The sequence below is a fragment of the Eublepharis macularius genome, chromosome 8 (assembly GCF_028583425.1).
Source record: "Eublepharis macularius isolate TG4126 chromosome 8, MPM_Emac_v1.0, whole genome shotgun sequence".
Lineage (NCBI taxonomy): Eukaryota > Metazoa > Chordata > Lepidosauria > Squamata > Eublepharidae > Eublepharis > Eublepharis macularius.
Window position 1 is genome coordinate 80,367,029 of NC_072797.1, and position 18,325 is coordinate 80,385,353.

At 49.1% G+C, this 18,325-nt stretch overlaps 1 protein-coding gene across 1 annotated transcript in view; it reads left to right on the top strand.

The window, feature by feature from the left end:
• Positions 1-234: 234 nt before the first annotated feature.
• Positions 235-18,325, top strand: part of MEGF10 (multiple EGF like domains 10) — a 222,265-nt gene continuing 204,174 nt past the window's right edge. Inside the window, exon 1 of the mRNA XM_054987352.1 lies at positions 235-495. The gene's annotated coding sequence lies outside the window, so the exon portion shown is untranslated. The remainder of the gene's footprint in view (positions 496-18,325) is intronic.

Here is an 18,325-nt window from a genome sequence, read left to right on the forward strand (position 1 = left end):
TGACAAGCTCGGTTCGGCAGGGGCGGGGATGCCAATTCCCCCTCGCTCCGCGACCTTGGGCGGTGGGCACCTGTTTCTCAAGCAAGCTGGAGGCGGCGGCGGCGGCGGCATTCCTGAGCCCGCCTTTCTGGTCGCGAAGTCTCTTCTGCCGTCTGAAGTTGGCTGCCGCCAGCACCTCCCCTCTCCATTGGCCGGGGCTCGCCGCGGACGGGCCAGGGAGGCGCTGGCAACGAAGGCACGCCAAGGCGCGGGTCTTAGGAGATCAGCGGCGGCCGGAGGCAGCGCTGGTGACTTTGGCTGCGGGCAAAGAAGCGTCTCGGGTGTTTTGCTCGCTCTTCCCTTCCTTGCCGATTTGGCCAGACTTGAGGCGTCTTGGGCGCCGGAGCGAAGGCGGCCGCTGACTTGCAGGCTCTTGGACGTAGGAGAACGCTCCGTGGCGCTTGTAGGCGAACCGGGCGCTGCGTAAGAAGCCTCCGCTTTGACAGCGCTGAACAGGTGAGGGACGGCGAAGGCGGGAAAACGCAGGTGCCTTTTCGCTGCCCGCGGACGCGGCTCGGGAGGTGGGTTTCTCCTGTCCTGAGCGAGGCGCCTGGCTCCGAAGCAGTCCCGCTAAGATTCGAGTCGCCGGCGGGTATCAAAGGTGGAAAAGTGCTGTGGCCCCGTCCTGGGGAAAGGCCACTTTGCAGGGCTCCTGGGGCTGCCCCTCCACGGCTGTGTCGAAAGAAGCTGCGCGCTGTTTCCGTCTTCTAGCCTGTTGAGCCTGTGTGTGCCTGGAGGGGAGGGTTCTGCACAGAGGCATTCCCTGGAGACGGTTGTGGGATTATGGGAGCAAGGCTCACCGTGCACGTCAAGGGTCACTTCTGAGCAAAACCTATGCGATTGGGGATCCCAGTCGTGTAGAAAAGCCTGCTGATCGATCGCATTCAGAGGTTTTGCTAAATCCTACCAGAGAGCGTGCGAGGAAGTGTAATCGTTCGTGCCTGTTCAATAGGCAAAGGGCTAGTAGATCAGATGAAAACGCAGGGTCAGTGGGCATGATCCTGATTCCTCCTCCATGCTTCAGTGGTTGTCTGTGGACAGCTGAAATTGATTGAAATAGGTAAGATAGGTTGATTAGATAAAAAGTACACATCCTTTCCTCGGAGAAAGCATCATTTTTGGACTGTTAACTTGTTTGACGAGCTTTTGTAGTTTACAAACTAAGAATCTACAGATAGTCATGTGAAATGTGCATCTCATGAAGTAGGCAGGCTTCTGTTTAGGCTTCCAACAAAGCCCTGTTTTGAGAGAGAAAGCTGCTTGTCCTTGTTCCTCCCCCTGCTTCCCAAGTTCGTGCAAGAATTTCTTCCACTCAGCATGCCTTCTTGCACTTCCAGAGCTGGTAGGCTGGGAGTCTGGGCTGTTTTGTTCATGGTTCAGTGTTGGTTTTTAAATAGCTGACTGGCTTAGTGTCACATCCAGGTTTCTCTTAACTCTAGAATTGATTAGAAAGAGAGTGCTAGAAGTATCTAACTTTTTAAAGCTGAAATATCGCTGAAAGAATGACTCACTGTAGCAGGGTTCACCCTGTTTCCAGCACTAGGGCCACATCCTGGAACATGTGAGGTAATATCAAAGAATAGTGGCTCTAAGCATGTACAGAGTGCCTTCTCTTTCCCCTTAGCAACAGTAACCTGTCTCTAAATAAACAACATTAGGGAGATTTAATGGTCAACAACATGGATTCCAGGCAACTTTAGCCCTCAGATCTCTGATTTTTAGAAATGAAGTTCTGTATGTATGCTTTGAGCCTGACTTTGTATCCTCCAGAAGCCTACACCTAACAAACTGGCCCCTCAGCTTTATGATCTAGTTTGTATCACCCTGTCCTCACTACTGATGAGGAGTTATTTCCCAAATTATATACCTATCTAATTCTCCCTCATTTCTTTAAATAGTTAAAACCAAACAATCCAACTGGTAATTCTCACGGTTATGAGAAGGATGGATGAGATAATGCCTGACAACAGGTATTAGGTGTTGTAATGTCTACAGTGCATTTGGGCACCTTTAGTACCATGGTCTTTTCAGACGTGGGACCCACAGAGCTGCAAGAATATGACAAGAAGCCATATGAATGCGACACCTGAAGTCATTCTTCCTTCCCACCCGAAGATTGCAAAGCAATATCCACAAGGTTCTTTCACATTCCTTTAGCTGGCAAACTTACTTCCTAGGGGAGGTAATGCTGTGCATCTAAAAGAGTTAGAGCCAAACTAAATATGATAGCAAGACATACATAAATAGATCTTCCATGGTTCTTTTAATCTGAAAAGCTGATGGGTGACCTAGTTTAGATTGGGGCTGGGGGAAGGAAGCTTGACCCTTTCCCCAGTGCTATTTTCACAGTGCTCCCCCTCTGAGCTACTATTTGACTTCTCAGAAAAACATACACCCTGGGGAGAGGGGGCATATATATGTAACAAACAAACAAACAAATAACCCTTTCCCTGGCGCTGGAACCCTTGTTCAAATCAGCCCTCCTTCCGTGGTTGTTTTTTAAATCTTTTAAGAAGCCTATCTTAACATACATAAAGGGTTCTTTGACTGGTTGATTTTGATCTGAGAAAAGAATCAGATACAGGTGGCAAATTCTTTATCCCAGCCTCCCTCTGTCTGAAGATACTTGGGGCACTGTCAAGCCTCCATTGTTCCATGGTTGGGGTGCATTATTAAAGAACGCAGCCTACTTAGTGACTTGTTGCTTTGGTGAAGACCGTTAATCTGAAGCAAGAAGGAGAAAAATTATTTTTCTGGATCTGTAAGTGGGGGTGGTGCTACACATCATCTCAGTACCTCTTGTATACATTGATCTTTGTGTAATGTGAGTTCGGTGAAACTTTGGAACCAAGTTATCTGCAAGCACTTGTCTGTCTGGATATGTTTCATTGTCCTAATGAAAATTTGAGCCTTTTGAGGAACAAACAATTGTGTTTATTTGAATAGTATGGGGAACATGCAAAACATGCAGACAATATGAAGTTTGCATAAAGAGAAAAGTTTGTCAATGGCTTGTTTGTTATAGAGCTGTGTGTGGGAAATTTGGAAAACATGGAGTTTTATATATCCAAGGTTTAGCTAGTGGCTTGTTTTATTAATCATGTACTTCTGTAGTCCCTGCTTTGAAACCTCAAAACCAAATATGAAGTACTACGCAATTAAACTATTAATGAATGCTAAATCCCTTTCCCCCTACCTACTTAATCCCATCCAGACTAATTGAATGGTCACAAAGTAACGTATTGTGAAAAGTGCTTGACCTACAAAGGTGCTTTATAGTCCCCTGGGAAAAGAAACTCCATAGCTCTGGGATATTGAGTGAGAATACGTCTGTGTGCCCTGGCTGTCCTGACATGACATGGGACAGCAAGAGGATACCCTTTGTGGAACATGGAGAGAACATAAGGAAGGGTAGGGGTAGCCCCTTAGCACTGCTTTCACTCAACTTTCCTTGTCTCCTATGTAACTTTCCTGTTTATACCTGAACAGATTATTAATCAGTGATTTTTCTTTTTAGCAGAGGTGCTAAATGTTCCATTCAAGCACCTTTGTTTTACTAAACACTACCATGAATTTGAAAAGCATCTCCAGCAGGAGGCTCACTGTTTTCTGTTTCTCACTGGCACATTTTAACTTGGAGGTATAGAAAAGTAATGTGTGTTGTGGTATAGAGTTGAGCTGAGCTGTGATGAGGATGTTCCCTTAATACAAGGGGATTAAATGGGTTGGATCCAGCCACCTTTTTCATTTAGTCTCACCTCTTTCCCTTCCTTTCTATAGTAGGTCCCATAATTTCGAGCATTTTTGGTAGTCAGAAAAGACCTTCATTCCCAACCTTATCACCTCTAGGGATATTCTGACCACAAAGTTTGTTTTTTTAGGCTTTATGTTTGAATGCATCCTTATTTCTACATTAAGTATAAGTACCATTATTTCTGTGTTCAGTTAGCAATTGTTGGTCATAAATTTTAAAATTAAACATGAAGAAAAAAGGTTTTGATTGTTTGCAAAGATCCTTTAGTTTACTTGCCATCAGATTTACGTATGCTACTTTTAAAATGAGAAGACCAATCCTATGGTTCACCAGAGTAACACTAGCATAATGTAATAAGGATTCTGTGTCCTCATAGCAGCATGGTAGAAAGCCAAATGATAGTTAAAGAAACAGACATTAATGCATCAACCTCCACTGTGTTCTTCTTAACGCCACCATCATGCAATAATTATGATGTTGCCTGCACAACATCTCCACATTTGCTATACAGGCAGCAATAAAAATGTGATGATATTGGCATGGTAAGATGACACTTATTTTATTTATTTATTTCAAATTTTTATTCTGCCCTCCCTGTGAGCGGGCTCAGGGTGGATAACAACATATTAAAATACAATAAAAATATATCTACATTAAAACATTAAAACAACAGTGTATTAATACACATTTAAAACAGGATTTAAAACAGGATGGTGGACAGCCTTCACAGGGAGGGTTAAGATTTTATACACCCCTTTTTTCAGGCTTTACCAGCCACGATGGGCATGGGTCCAAGGGACATGTGGTGGGCCTAACTGATCGATCCTGTCAATCTCCTCCCCAAAGAGTGGGCTGAGATGATAAAATATTGGCCCCGAAGATGGCCAAGGGGTCTCTAGCCCATTCACTGAATCAACTGTGGCTGGCAAGTCGTGGCGGACAGACAAGATTTTATCAGCAGAAAAGCTCCCAAAAACCTCACAGCTAATATCCGAATTCAAAATTTGATGGCCTCCTTCTGGCAAGGAGACCAATGACCGAACCACATTAAACAATTTTGGCAGACGTGAGCTAGCTGATGTGATGGAGGCTGCATAAAAATTTCTTCACAGCCTTCACCACCACCTCATAGGCTTTCATAAATGTCCTATAAGATGATCTTGCCTCTTTGTCCCGAGATCGTCGCCACACTCACTCAAGCCATCTTAGCTCCCGCTTCTTCCATCAGAGCTCCTCTGTATACCAGGGAGCCCGTCTTGCATGGGGGCAAAGAGGGCAATGGGGGGCGATTTTGTCGATGGCTTTAGAGAGCTGGCACTGCCAGTCATCCACCAGCTCATCTAATGAACCACTGTGGAGCACTGGATACTGCAAAGCATTCTGGAACCCAATCGGGTCCATAAGTCTCCGCGGGCGAGCATAAATCAGCTCACCGCCCTTGCGAGGGGGGGTGGTATCCCCAGCCAAGCCTTCAGGACCGAGTGGTCTGACCATGGCACCAGTTCCACGACTTCTAGATCCACATTTAACCCCATCCCAAAGATCAAATCTAGCATGTGGCCTGCTTGATGTGTAGGGGTCGATACAAATTGGGAGAGTCCCAGTGCTGCCATGGAAGACACCAGGTCCGCAACCTGCACAGAGGAGGCATCATCGACATGGATGTTGAACTCTCCCAACACCATCTGTCTGGAGTACTCCAAGGCCCACCCCGCTACCACCTCTAGCAGGCTCGACTGGGTATCTGCTGGTGTGCTAGGCAGTCGGTATACCAGACAGATAGCCAAACTCTCTTTGGCACCCCACACCAGGCCTACACATTCAGTGGCAGAGATCTCAGGGGCAGGGAGTGGCCTGAAGGAGAAAGACTCTTGGGCAAGGATTCCCACCCCTCCCCCCCAACCTCCTATTCAGGACTGGTGGAGGACCGAATATCCTGGGGGTTTCCAGGGCAACTGTTTCACCCTCCCTCACCCAGGTTTCGGTCATGCATACCAGGTCCACATCACTCACCTCAAAGAGATCTTATTGTTTATGGACCTGGCATTGCACAACGTCAGTGTCGAAGGAAGGTTCTTTTTCCTAGCTCCATCACCAGCGTTTCTCAGGATGGAACGCAGGTTAGAAGGGCACTGAGCCATTCCATATCCCCGTGCCCTTCTCAACTGAGACCAGCTCCCACCGTCATACCTCCCATGTCCCCGGAGAACTGGGATCCCTGACCCATGCCAGCCATGTTCCCTGTGTCCACCATCATCCCCCAAAATAAGGCTCTAGCACTCTTCAGCAGGGATTTACAGCACTTTCCTCATCAGAGATCTCCCGTGGTCCAGCAGTCAGGAGGAATGCTGGATGCATCCATAAACTTCCCAAGTGAAAGGTTCGTGTTGAGGCACCGATGACGATGACGATGACGATAACAACAACAATGCCAACAACAACATTCAATTTATATACCGCCCTTCAGGACAACTTAATGCCCACTCAGATGGGTTTACAAAGTATGTTTTTATTATCCCCACAACAAAACATCCTGTGATGTTTTGGGTGGGGCTGAGAGAGCCCCAGAAAACTGTGACTAGCCCAAAGTCACCCAGCTGGCTTCAAGTGGAGGAATGGGGAATCAAATCCGGTTCTCCAGATTAGAGTCCCACACTCTTAACCACTACACCAAACTGATGTCATACACATGATGCCAATAAGCAGATACTTGTGTGAGAGGAACAAGCTTTTTTCCCTGAGAAAAAGAAGAGAGTCATATGGACTAGAAAGAATAGAAGCTACAGCTGCAAGCTCAGGGGGAGGGAGCACCATGACTGTCTGGTAGCTCAGTCAAAAAAGGAAATGTAATTTATTTACTTTATTTACATGCTGCCTTTTTTTCCTGCTGGGGACCCAAAGCAGTGTACATCATTATTGTCTCCTCCATTTTATCCTCACAACAACCCTGTGAGATAGGTTAGGCTAAGAGAGCGTGATTGGCCCAAGGTCACCTAGCAAGCTTCTGTAATAGAACAGGGATTAGAACCTAGATCTCCCAGATCCTAGCCCCACACTCTAATCTCAGCCTGAAGAGATGCAGTGTAATAATTTCCACTTGGTAAAATCTACCTTTTAGATGCCCTAAAGACAACAGTAGTTGGCAGACGAAGGGAGGAACAATGAGATTCCACAAAGGAATAACCTGTATTGCCACAGGAACAAGCAGAGGAAGGGCTTGTGATGGGGCGTTTGTAGTTTCCCCGGTCCCTTTATGTCTTTCCATCCCTCATATTCAAGGATCTCAGCTACTATAGTCTGGTATTATATCGCAGAGGAAAACCATAGACTTAGATTATACAAGATCCCAGCTTTGATATCTGGACATGTATCTAATAATGTAGTGTGATAGCCAGTCAACGTGACTGGAGAGTCAGCAAGGAGTAGTGGTTAGAGTATTGGACTAGGATCTGGGAGATCCAAGTACAGATCTCCATTCTGTCCTAGAAGCTTGCTGAGTGACCTGGGGCCAGTCACACACTCTCAGCCTAACCTATCTCACAGGGTTATTGTGAGGATAAAATGGAGGAGTGGAGACTGATGTAAGCTCCCACTGGTGAGAAAGGCAGGGTATATATGAAGTAAATAAGTAAATAACTGTCACATGATCCAATAACCACACTCAAGTAACTGTCTAACCTGTTCATACCCCAGGCTGTTTTACGTTCTGCACACACTCCTCCCCCCCTTTGCACAATAGCCCCCTGTGTTAAGTAATAAAATTGCCAGTTAGTTATTTTCCCGGAACATCTTGCTATCCATGCCTTTGCCCTTATACCATGAATCCAAACTCCTGGTTCCAGTACTATGCCACAGGGTGGGGGAGAACATTTGAACTCTATTGTCTCAGATTGCTGCTGGGACAGTGCTGGTAAGGTGAGTAGTTGAGAATTCCTTGCTTTCCCTCCAGGTCTATGTGTTCTATGAGGATATCTGCTATGAGAATGATAGCATCAAAAACATGGCAATGCCACAGTTGAACAACTAGCTTCCCACTTTTCTGTCGTAACATTTGGGAAAAGGAAACCTTTACCTATATATGTGTTGAAGTGCAGCCTTGCGGAGGTGGGAGGAATGGTAATGAGCAATGTTGATAGCAATTTTAGGGTGTTATCATCCAGGTGCTCTTCTGTTTCTCTATTTTAGCTTTCTATTCTCCCACTGACAACTCCTTAATGCCTACTTTTGGCAAGACTAACATAATCCTCATGGTAAAACTAACCCATCTGTAGGGAGTTGCAGTAGAGCTCAGTATTTGGTTTCTGTTTGCTCTGCTCCATGGCATTTGGCTTTTATGCTGAAAGGAAGAATGAGCTGTGAGTGATTGACCAGCAGTCTCAATGCATGAATTTAAGTGCTTGGCATTGTGTGGGGGAACACTGATTCAATCCACTGATTATGGAAGAATAGTCAAAATAATGCACAGTTGCCTGGGATGTTTGGATACTTGGCAAATTCATCTCTTACCTTGAAGAGGAAGGGATGGAAGAGGTGTTGTAAGCTGGTGCAGGGTCTCTTTTCTGTGGTAACTTCTCTGCTTACCTCTATGGGGTGCCTTATCCTTGCAGCTCAAGTTGCATGACTGGAGTGCATGTTCCTAGTGAGTATTTGTGTCTGGTGTCCTAAGAGAGAGAACTATAAGGTTCTGAGGAGACAAAAATTATTTTTTGTGATCATAATTTCTTTTCCATCTCACTTGTCTGTTTTTTTTAGTTGTTCGTCCAAACAGCACCATCATCAAAATTCATGTCACCAATTTCTCACTTTTTGTGCTTCTCATCCTCAGCATTTGGGTATAGAATGATACATCCCTATGTTGTACATTTTAAGATATGTAATCTGTGTTTCCAGGCTGGTGTTAACAGACTCCTAGTGTATGTTGTGAAGAGTCCATTCAAAACGTGTTTTCTGTTCTGCTAGGGATTGAGTCGGGGGTTGTGATAGTGGGTCAGGCTCTTCATTGATTGTAGTCAGAATTCAGATTTTCACTCTTTTGACCCGTACATGCTTTAAAAATTGTAATACTAGGCTGTCATTGGGTGTTGGACTGAACCCTGAAAGAGCATATAATTTTGACTGTCTTCCATTTCTCCTGTACCATGTCCTTATTTTCCCTTTGCTCTGGCAAAGTCTTGCTGGCATAAGGTTTTCACTGGCAACAGTCTTTCAGTGCCACAAGTATGGGTGTGTCCGGGGTCTGGGTCCCAGCCCCCAGACTTGGTAGGAGGGAACAGCAGGTCAACTGGGCGGACAGGCATACAGAGGGGGCAGCCAGCAGCCAGCAGGTCAACTGGTCAGCCAGCAGACAGCAGGTCAACTGGTCGGCCGGCTGACAGCAGGTCAACCGGTCTGACTGGCAGGCAGAGGGGGCAGCTGGGGGACAGCAGGCCAACCCCTCCCATGGGCAAATGGGGCCAGAACCTGCCAGTGCCAGGGGCAAGGGGCAAAGGCCCAGGGCCTCAGGAGGCAGGGGGAGACAGAGGGAGGCCAGCGAGTCCCACTCCCCTAGGAAAAGAAAGGGGACTAAGCAAGGCGGAAGGGGGCAAGGGCAGAGAGATTGGGGGCCCAGCAGTCACCCACCCAAAGGCCTTACCTGAGGAGGAGAAGCAGCAGCAGCCCCAACAACCCAAAGCCACGCCCCAGCTAGAAAATAGTAGCCTGGCCCAGGAGTTGCCAAAAGCCAAGCCACTCCAGGTGGGGCTAGTGGAGGCACTCGGCATGAAGCCCTGGGCAACCAGCCAAGGAGCCGCAGCTGGACCCACCTTCAGCCATCAGCTCAGCCAGGGAGGCCGGGCTGCTAGCCAGGGAACTGCAGCTGGACAGGCCTTCAGCAATCAGCCAAGGCAGGGAGGCTGGGCAGCCAGGGAACAAGGCACAGCTGGTGCTGGTCAGTGGGGCCAGATCAGCTACCCCAGCTGCAACTGCTTGGTGCAGCCCAAGACCAGGCTGGAAGAGGGGTGGGACAGTAGAAGGAAGCCCTATAAAAGCTGGCTGGGAAGAGCCCTGAGGTGGTGGGTGTGAATGAGGAGTGATGATGTGGAGTGAGAACGGTGCAATGCAAGAGTGGAGGTTTGGAGGAGGGTTCTGGAAGGAGGGGATGAAGAAGGACACAGGGGGCAAGCAGGCCAGGTTGAGCAGGCCAGCGAGTGGACTGAGAGGGAGTCTGGGTGAGGTATACCGCCCCTCCTTCCACAGAGCAGGGTCCTGCAGCATCCCTGGCCCCCCTATGACGTCAGGAGCAGACCGCCCAGGGCCACACCCAGCGGCAGCGGCGGCACGCCCTGACAAGTTGGTGGCCCGTACGGGGAAAGTCGTTCCGACGCAGGCGCCAGTCGAAGGGATGTATCCCAATGCCATAGCCCCAGCAGACCTCAGACTGTGGCTAGAGGAATGCTTGGACAGGATGTGGAGGAAGCTGGAGGCGGCCTTCCAAACCGCTCAGGCAGAGCTAATGGAGGCCGTGGAGCAGCGGATGCAAGCCTGCACCCCCACAGCCTCCTCACCAGTGGTATGTGCGTTGGCTTGGGAAATTAACCCGCCAGCTGGCAAGAGGATAGAGAGTCTGCGCGCCACCGTGAGGATAGGCCGGCAGAGCCTGCAGGCCCTGTTGGACTCAGGGAGCGCAGTCTCGGCGATCCACACCCAACTCGTCCCAGCTGCCACCCCAGTGCACCGCTGGATCCCGGTGACAGATGTGATGGGCCGCACCCTGCCGTATCCTGCGGTCTGGGTCACGGTGGAATACCTGGGGGCGATCCGCCGCATAGAGGTCGTCAAGGTGGCCCACTTACCCCTCCCCATGCTGCTAGGGAGAGATGCCCCTGAGTTTTCCCGGTTACTCAGGGAGGCGATGGGGGCATTGGCAACCCCCCAAGCTGCTGCGGCTCTGCAGGTAGAGGAGGCAGCTGACCCCAGCGAGGGCCCTTCCCGTGGACCAGTGGCCGAACCACAGGCCGAGGACCCCGCAGGTCCTCCAGCAGACCGCCGTTCCGCAATGCCCAAGGTGCAGACGAGTCCTTGCAGCGCCTGCGAGATACGGCAGCTCGTGAGGAGGAGCAAGTGCGGGATGAGAGAAGGGCCCAGCGGCTCCCCCGCATCGAGAAGCAAGGAGAGGTTTGGGTCCGTCTGGCCCGTGCCCCAAATGGCCAGGGAGAGGTCCGCCAGCTACTGGTGCCGGCAGCCTACCGGGCGGAAGTTCTCCGCATGGCCCATGAGCATGCTTGGGCCGGGCACCTGGGGCACCACAAGACCCTGAAGAAGGTCCTCGAGCGGTTCTTCTGGCCCTCCGTGAATGCGGACGTGAAGGCCCACTGCCGCTCATGCCCCACCTGTCAGCGGGTGGCTGCACGACGCCCCTCAAAGGCCCCCCTCTCCCCATTGCCCGTCATGGAGACACCCTTCCAACGCATCGCAATGGACTTTATCGGCCCGCTGCCACGCACACCCCGGGGCCACCGCTTTGCCCTGGTGATCGTGGACTATGCTACGCGGTTTCCGGAGGTCATCCCACTAAAGACAATGCAGACCCCGGGGATGATACGGGCCCTGTCCAAGCTGTTTGCAATGGTGGGCCTGCCGGACGAAATCTTGACGGACCGGGGGGGGGGCCGTTCCGTGCCAAAGCCATGCGTCAACTCTGCCAGAATTTGGGGATCCAGCAGGTATTCACCTTGGCTTACCACCCTCAGACGGATGGTTTGGCAGAGCGTCTGAACCAGACCGTCAAGGAAGCCCTGAGGAAGATGACCCGGGACAAGCCCCACCAGTGGGATCTGTACATTGACCCCCTCATGTTCGCCCTCCGGGAGACCCCACAGGCATCCACCGGCTATAGCCCCTTTGAACTGCTATATGGGCGCAAGCCACGGGGGATGCTCTCTCGGTTGGCAGAACGGTGGAGTCCCCGCGCCAGCAGCCCTGCTCCCCCCATACAGGAGTATGTGAGCCAGCTCCGCGAGCGGGTGCAGAAGTCCCAGGCAGAGGCAAACCGCCAGCTAACACACACCCAGGCGCAGCAGAAGGCTGCCTACGACCGGGGTGCAAGGATGAGGACCTTCCAAGTCGGAGAAAAGGTCCTAGTACACCACTCGGTGTTCCCACGGGAGGAGGGGGACCCATGGAGGGGCCCTTACCAAATTCGGAGGGTACTGGGTCCCACCACTTATGAGCTGCAGTGCGGGCCGGGCCGGCGCCGGCGGAGGACGCTCCATGTGAACCTGCTGAAGAGGTGGTACGAGCGGGACAGCGAGGAGTGCCAGCTGGCGGAGGACCCCCTGGAACTCCCGTCCAGTGAACTGCCGTGGACCACAGAAGGCCCAGAATTCGAGGAGCCCAAGGTGGACCCCCAGCTCGACCCAACTCAACGGGCCCAGCTACAGGCTCTATGGGCCCAGGTACCAGGCGTCTTCTCCCGCAGACCAGGTAGCACCAGCCTGATACAGCATGCCATCCAAACCGAGCCAGGGCAGGCGGCCCGGGCTACGTGGCGACCCATCCCTAGAAAGCGCTGGGAGGCAGTGGAAAAGGAGACGGACGAGATGCTCCAGCTGGGGGTGATTGAGCCCTCACGGAGTGCCTGGAGGAGTCCAATAGTCTTGGTGCCCAAGCCGTACGGGACCACCCGCTTCTGCGTCGATTACCGAGAGCTGAATAAGGTGGCCAAGTTCGATGCCTATCCCATGCCCCGAGCAGACGTGCTGGTGGATCACCTGGGGTCCGCTCGCTACCTGTTGGCTCTCGATTTAACCAAGGGATACTGGCAGGTGCCCGTGTGGCCTGAGGATTGGGAGAAAACAGCATTCGCCACCCCCCGAGGTCTTTTTCAATTTAAGAAAATGCCTTTTGGTCTCCATGGTGCGGCAGCCACGTTCCAGCGACTAGTGGACCAGGTGCTGGGCGAGTGCCGGGCATACGCAATGGCCTACATTGACGACATCATTGTCTTTAGCCCGGACTGGCCCACCCACCTCCAGCACCTGGAGTCAGTCTTGAGAGCCCTTCAACAGGCCGGACTGCGGGCCAACCCAAAGAAAAGCCATCTGGGGTTCCAGGAGCTGCAGTACCTTGGCTTCGTGGTCGGGGGAGGACGGGTCCGACCACCGCCAGACAAGGTGGCCTCTATAGCCGATGCCCCACAGCCCCAGACCAAGAAGCAGGTCCGGCGTTTCTTGGGACTGCTGGGGTATTATGGGCGGTTCATCCCCCACTTTGCCTCCCGAGCGGCACCTCTGACGGACTGCTTAAGGAAGGGGATGCCCAACCAAGTCCGCTGGACCCCAGAACTAGAGGTGGCCTTCCGAGACCTGCGGTCAGCCCTCTCTAACGCCACCGCCCTGTGGAACCCGGACTTTGACCGACCCTTCACGCTGGCCACAGACGCTTCAGACACCGGCCTCGGGGCTGTGCTGACTCAGGAGCGTGATGGAGTAGACGTCCCCATTCTCTTCCTGAGTCGGAAGCTACAGCCCGCAGAGAAGCGCTATGCCACAGTGGAGCGGGAGGCCCTAGCAGTCAAGTGGGCAGTGGGGGCCCTGCAGTACTACCTGGCCAACAACCCCTTTGTACTGCTGACGGACCATGCGCCCCTGCAGTGGCTCCACCGCATGAAGGCACACAATCCCAGGGTGCTGCGGTGGTACCTCTCCCTCCTACCCTTCCAATTTACCATCAAATACCGCCAGGGGGCACAGCATGTGGACGCAGACTTCATGTCCCGCATGTTCGAGACTGAACCGGACCCCCACAACTCAAAGCCAAGCGGGGGTGTGTGTCCGGGGTCTGGGTCCCAGCCCCCAGACTTGGTAGGAGGGAACAGCAGGTCAACTGGGTGGACAGGCATACAGAGGGGGCAGCCAGCAGCCAGCAGGTCAACTGGTCAGCCAGCAGACAGCAGGTCAACTGGTCGGCCGGCTGACAGCAGGTCAACCGGTCTGACTGGCAGGCAGAGGGGGCAGCTGGGGGACAGCAGGCCAACCCCTCCCATGGGCAAATGGGGCCAGAACCTGCCAGTGCCAGGGGCAAGGGGCAAAGGCCCAGGGCCTCAGGAGGCAGGGGGAGACAGAGGGAGGCCAGCGAGTCCCACTCCCCTAGGAAAAGAAAGGGGACTAAGCAAGGCGGAAGGGGGCAAGGGCAGAGAGATTGGGGGCCCAGCAGTCACCCACCCAAAGGCCTTACCTGAGGAGGAGAAGCAGCAGCAGCCCCAACAACCCAAAGCCACGCCCCAGCTAGAAAATAGTAGCCTGGCCCAGGAGTTGCCAAAAGCCAAGCCACTCCAGGTGGGGCTAGTGGAGGCACTCGGCATGAAGCCCTGGGCAACCAGCCAAGGAGCCGCAGCTGGACCCACCTTCAGCCATCAGCTCAGCCAGGGAGGCCGGGCTGCTAGCCAGGGAACTGCAGCTGGACAGGCCTTCAGCAATCAGCCAAGGCAGGGAGGCTGGGCAGCCAGGGAACAAGGCACAGCTGGTGCTGGTCAGTGGGGCCAGATCAGCTACCCCAGCTGCAACTGCTTGGTGCAGCCCAAGACCAGGCTGGAAGAGGGGTGGGACAGTAGAAGGAAGCCCTATAAAAGCTGGCTGGGAAGAGCCCTGAGGTGGTGGGTGTGAATGAGGAGTGATGATGTGGAGTGAGAACGGTGCAATGCAAGAGTGGAGGTTTGGAGGAGGGTTCTGGAAGGAGGGGATGAAGAAGGACACAGGGGGCAAGCAGGCCAGGTTGAGCAGGCCAGCGAGTGGACTGAGAGGGAGTCTGGGTGAGGTATACCGCCCCTCCTTCCACAGAGCAGGGTCCTGCAGCATCCCTGGCCCCCCTATGACGTCAGGAGCAGACCGCCCAGGGCCACACCCAGCGGCAGCGGCGGCACGCCCTGACAGGCATACCTTTTTAGATTGTGGCACTGTGTTCCAAGATTGCAGCAATGTTTAGGAGGAATCCTAAAGTGCGTGTAACTTGAGGACAACTTGCTGGCAGCTTACTATATATGATTTATCTGGATCATTTTTTAAAACTACATTTCAATTTATCTTTATTTTTATTTTTTTGCTGACTGTCATAGAGCTTCTGTGTTTCCCAAAGTAGGGTTTAAGGTCATGCTACTGAGGTTAATGTGGAACTGTCAGTAGTTTCTAAGTGAAGTTTATAGAATACTCTTAACTATATAGAAAAGTGTTTTTTTAATAATATGGAACTGATTTAATTATAAGTCTAACGCAATTAGTGATATACCTGAAGAGAAATTATCTCTTTTCAAATATCTTTTGGCTTGATCTCTATTGAAGCTGCAAAAACAAATTAGAAAAGTACTTCCTTGCTGATAAGGAGAAACAATGAAAAATGTTATCTTGCTAATGAAAATGAATGCTGGATACTGTGCAGGAGGAATTGCTGAAGGAACCTAGAAGGTCTTGGGATGCTTTAGTTATTGTTGGAATATTGAGACAGGTTTTAGCTAGCACAAAAATGATTAGAAATACTACTTTGTTAATCAAGGAAACACTCGGAACCAACTTATAATGCTTGCCTCTTGATAAAAATGATGTGCGCTTGAAGTGTTTTATCAACTTTGAACTATTTTGTTGTGTTCAAAGGTGCACCAAAAATTCTTTGAGATGTCAAATATATATAGAACCAACTGGTTCTACTGGGACTACACTTTACTTTTTTAAACAAATTGAGTCTGGGTTCCTCAGACTGTTTCTCCACAGCTGTCCTCACTAGGGATGTCAGCCTGCCAGTGTGTGTGTGTGTGTGGGGGAATCTCTCTCCTTTTTCCCTGCAGACCCACTCACCTGGTGGGGAGAACGATGGGAGAGGCAGACTGGGAGACACTGGAGCATGCAGTGAAATGCTGCTCACACGCTCTGGATGCCCTGATGATGTACTTCCAGTTGAAAACTCGGGTCTCAGCAAAGCCAAATTGGCTTCCCCCTTTACCATTTTTATGAGCCAAAATGTTCCCAGGGGAAGTTATTTGCCCATTTATGGAGCTACTCAATTAAAAAAACCTTTTTGTTAGTCACTTTGAGAAGGTATTTCACCATGAAAAGCAAACGATCTCTACTCTCTTTTAGGCACCGGTTCCAGCCTGAACCGTTTTAAACTGTTCAATGTTTTATGCAAGTTTTATGCTCTGGCTTTTTATGCTGGACTTGTAATTGTTCATTATTGTTATGTTTTTATGTTTATGTTTTATTTTGTAAACCTTGAGAATATTCTGAGGAGAGGTAGTATAGAAATTTCTTAAATAAGTAACAAAAATCAATGGCAATGAAAAGGTGTTTTGTACATGCTCTACATAAATAAATGATTAATATCCATTTAATAATATATTAACAATATTATTAATAATAATAATAATATTGACAACTGTCAACAGTGCCCAGTTTGTCATAAGGCAACATAGAAATTCACATGATGATATGTCTTTGAATATTATGTTGCTGGGTGCCAGGGATAGAAAGCAAAAGCTGTTTATTGCTGTACTTACAAAAGCCAGAATGCTTAGCTTTTATGACATTCACCCATCAGCTGTATGCAGTGCAAGAACTAAGGAAAAAATTACCATTCAATAATAAGAATAATCTTGGATAAAAGGTAAAGGTACCTTTTTAAAGTGTAGGACATTGGCTTAGTTCTTGCAGTGCAAGAACTAAGGAAAAAATTGCTGTTCAGTAACAAGAACAATCTTGGATACAGCTAGAATTGCCAGCCCCCAAGTGGTGGCTGGAGATCTCCTGGAATTACAACTGATCTCCAGGCCACAGAGATCAGTTCCTGTGGAGAAAATGGCTGCTTTGGATGGTGGACTCTATGGAATTATACCATGCTAAGATCTTTTACCTTCCCAAACTGTTTTTTCCAGGCTTCACCCCCCAAATCTCCAGGAATTTCCCAACATGGAACTGGCAACCCTAGATACAGCTACTTATTTTGAGAGTTGGAAATATTATTATCTACACACAGTCTTTATCCATACAACAACTTTTCGTTAATGTTAATTTTAAAAGACAAGAAGGTTTGGCAAACGGTATCATAAATCTTTAGAGAAATGGGCTGTGGGTAGGAGAGGACAGCAGAAGTGTACTTTTGCTGTACTTTCCGCAATTATCAGCCATAGATCTCTTGTAAAATTAGGCTTCTGACTGAAACATTTAACTGACTTTTTGTTTCTTTTGTGTGTATAATTTAAAAGTAGAATTGCTTGCCAAAGTTATTAACATTACTGTATTTATATGTACCTTTCCTCCTAGAAGATCAAGGAAATATTCATGGCTCTACATTTCCTATTTTATCCCAATCATCAATAACCCTGTGAGATGACTGATGTAAGACCAACCCAACAGGGCTAAACTAACCATTTAAATACCAGAGGAAAAATTGGACTGTTCCATTGCAGGCTACCCAATTACACACACACCCCAACACACATACATACCCCTCCCCTTTTGTCTAGAAGCTATTTAGTGAACATAAAAAATACATTCCACTTGTCTGTTATCAAAATTACTGAGGGTTCTTTTCTCCGGTCGGTGCATTCAATCAGTGTCGATACATGTGCTTTGAAAGTAAATGTTGTTCAGCAACCTAGGAACATTAATAACAAGCCTGGAGAAGTGGAAGTGTAACCATGGGTGTCTTGCTGGATAAGCCAATGTCCTGCACTTAAAGAGTGTCCATTGGCAGAACTTTGAATTTAATGCAAGACTGAAACTGAAAGCTGGCTTTGGACTGCGTTTTTCCTTGTAAACACTCTTGAATGTCCAGAAACACAATTCAAGAAGAGAGCATACATAATTAGCTATTTGCGTTTTTCCTGATGTGTGTGCAGTATGGAATGCAAGTAACTGAACTGAATATGGAATATAGCATAGGAACAAAAAGGCTAGTGAATGTAGCTGTGTTTTTGTGCTTGTAAATGGACTGCTTACCTTATGTTATCAGGCATGTTAGAAATGCTGGTTGACAAGTAGCTTAGACTGTGTTTTCTCATGATACAGATTCTAGAAGGGTGATTGTTGTTGTGGGGATAATAATAGCATACTTTGTAAACTGTGGGTGTTGTCATCCTGAAGGGTGGTATATAAATCAAATGTTGTTGTTGTTATAGAATGAACGTGAGATGGTATGACTGGTGTTGTTAGGTCCAGTGTTTGTGCATATGTTCCAAATTGATCATGCGTGTCCTGAAATTAATGTTAATCTATCTTGATGGTTTGCTAAATAATATTACTGTTTTGGTTTTATATGTTAAATTGATGAAACTATAATCTGCATTTTAAAAAAAAACTATAAGAGTTTGATCACAAATATTTACTTATTGGATAACCCTGTGGAACTGACTGGTTTCCTGGTTCATGTCCATATCTGACCATCCATATCCAAATGGAGCAGCTGTTTTTCTCTGCTCTGTGAAATATGACTAATTTGTTTCAAGCTTGTTCTCAAGCAAATGTTTACATCACATGACAGGAACTAATTTTGGTGCTGATTTGTCTCAGC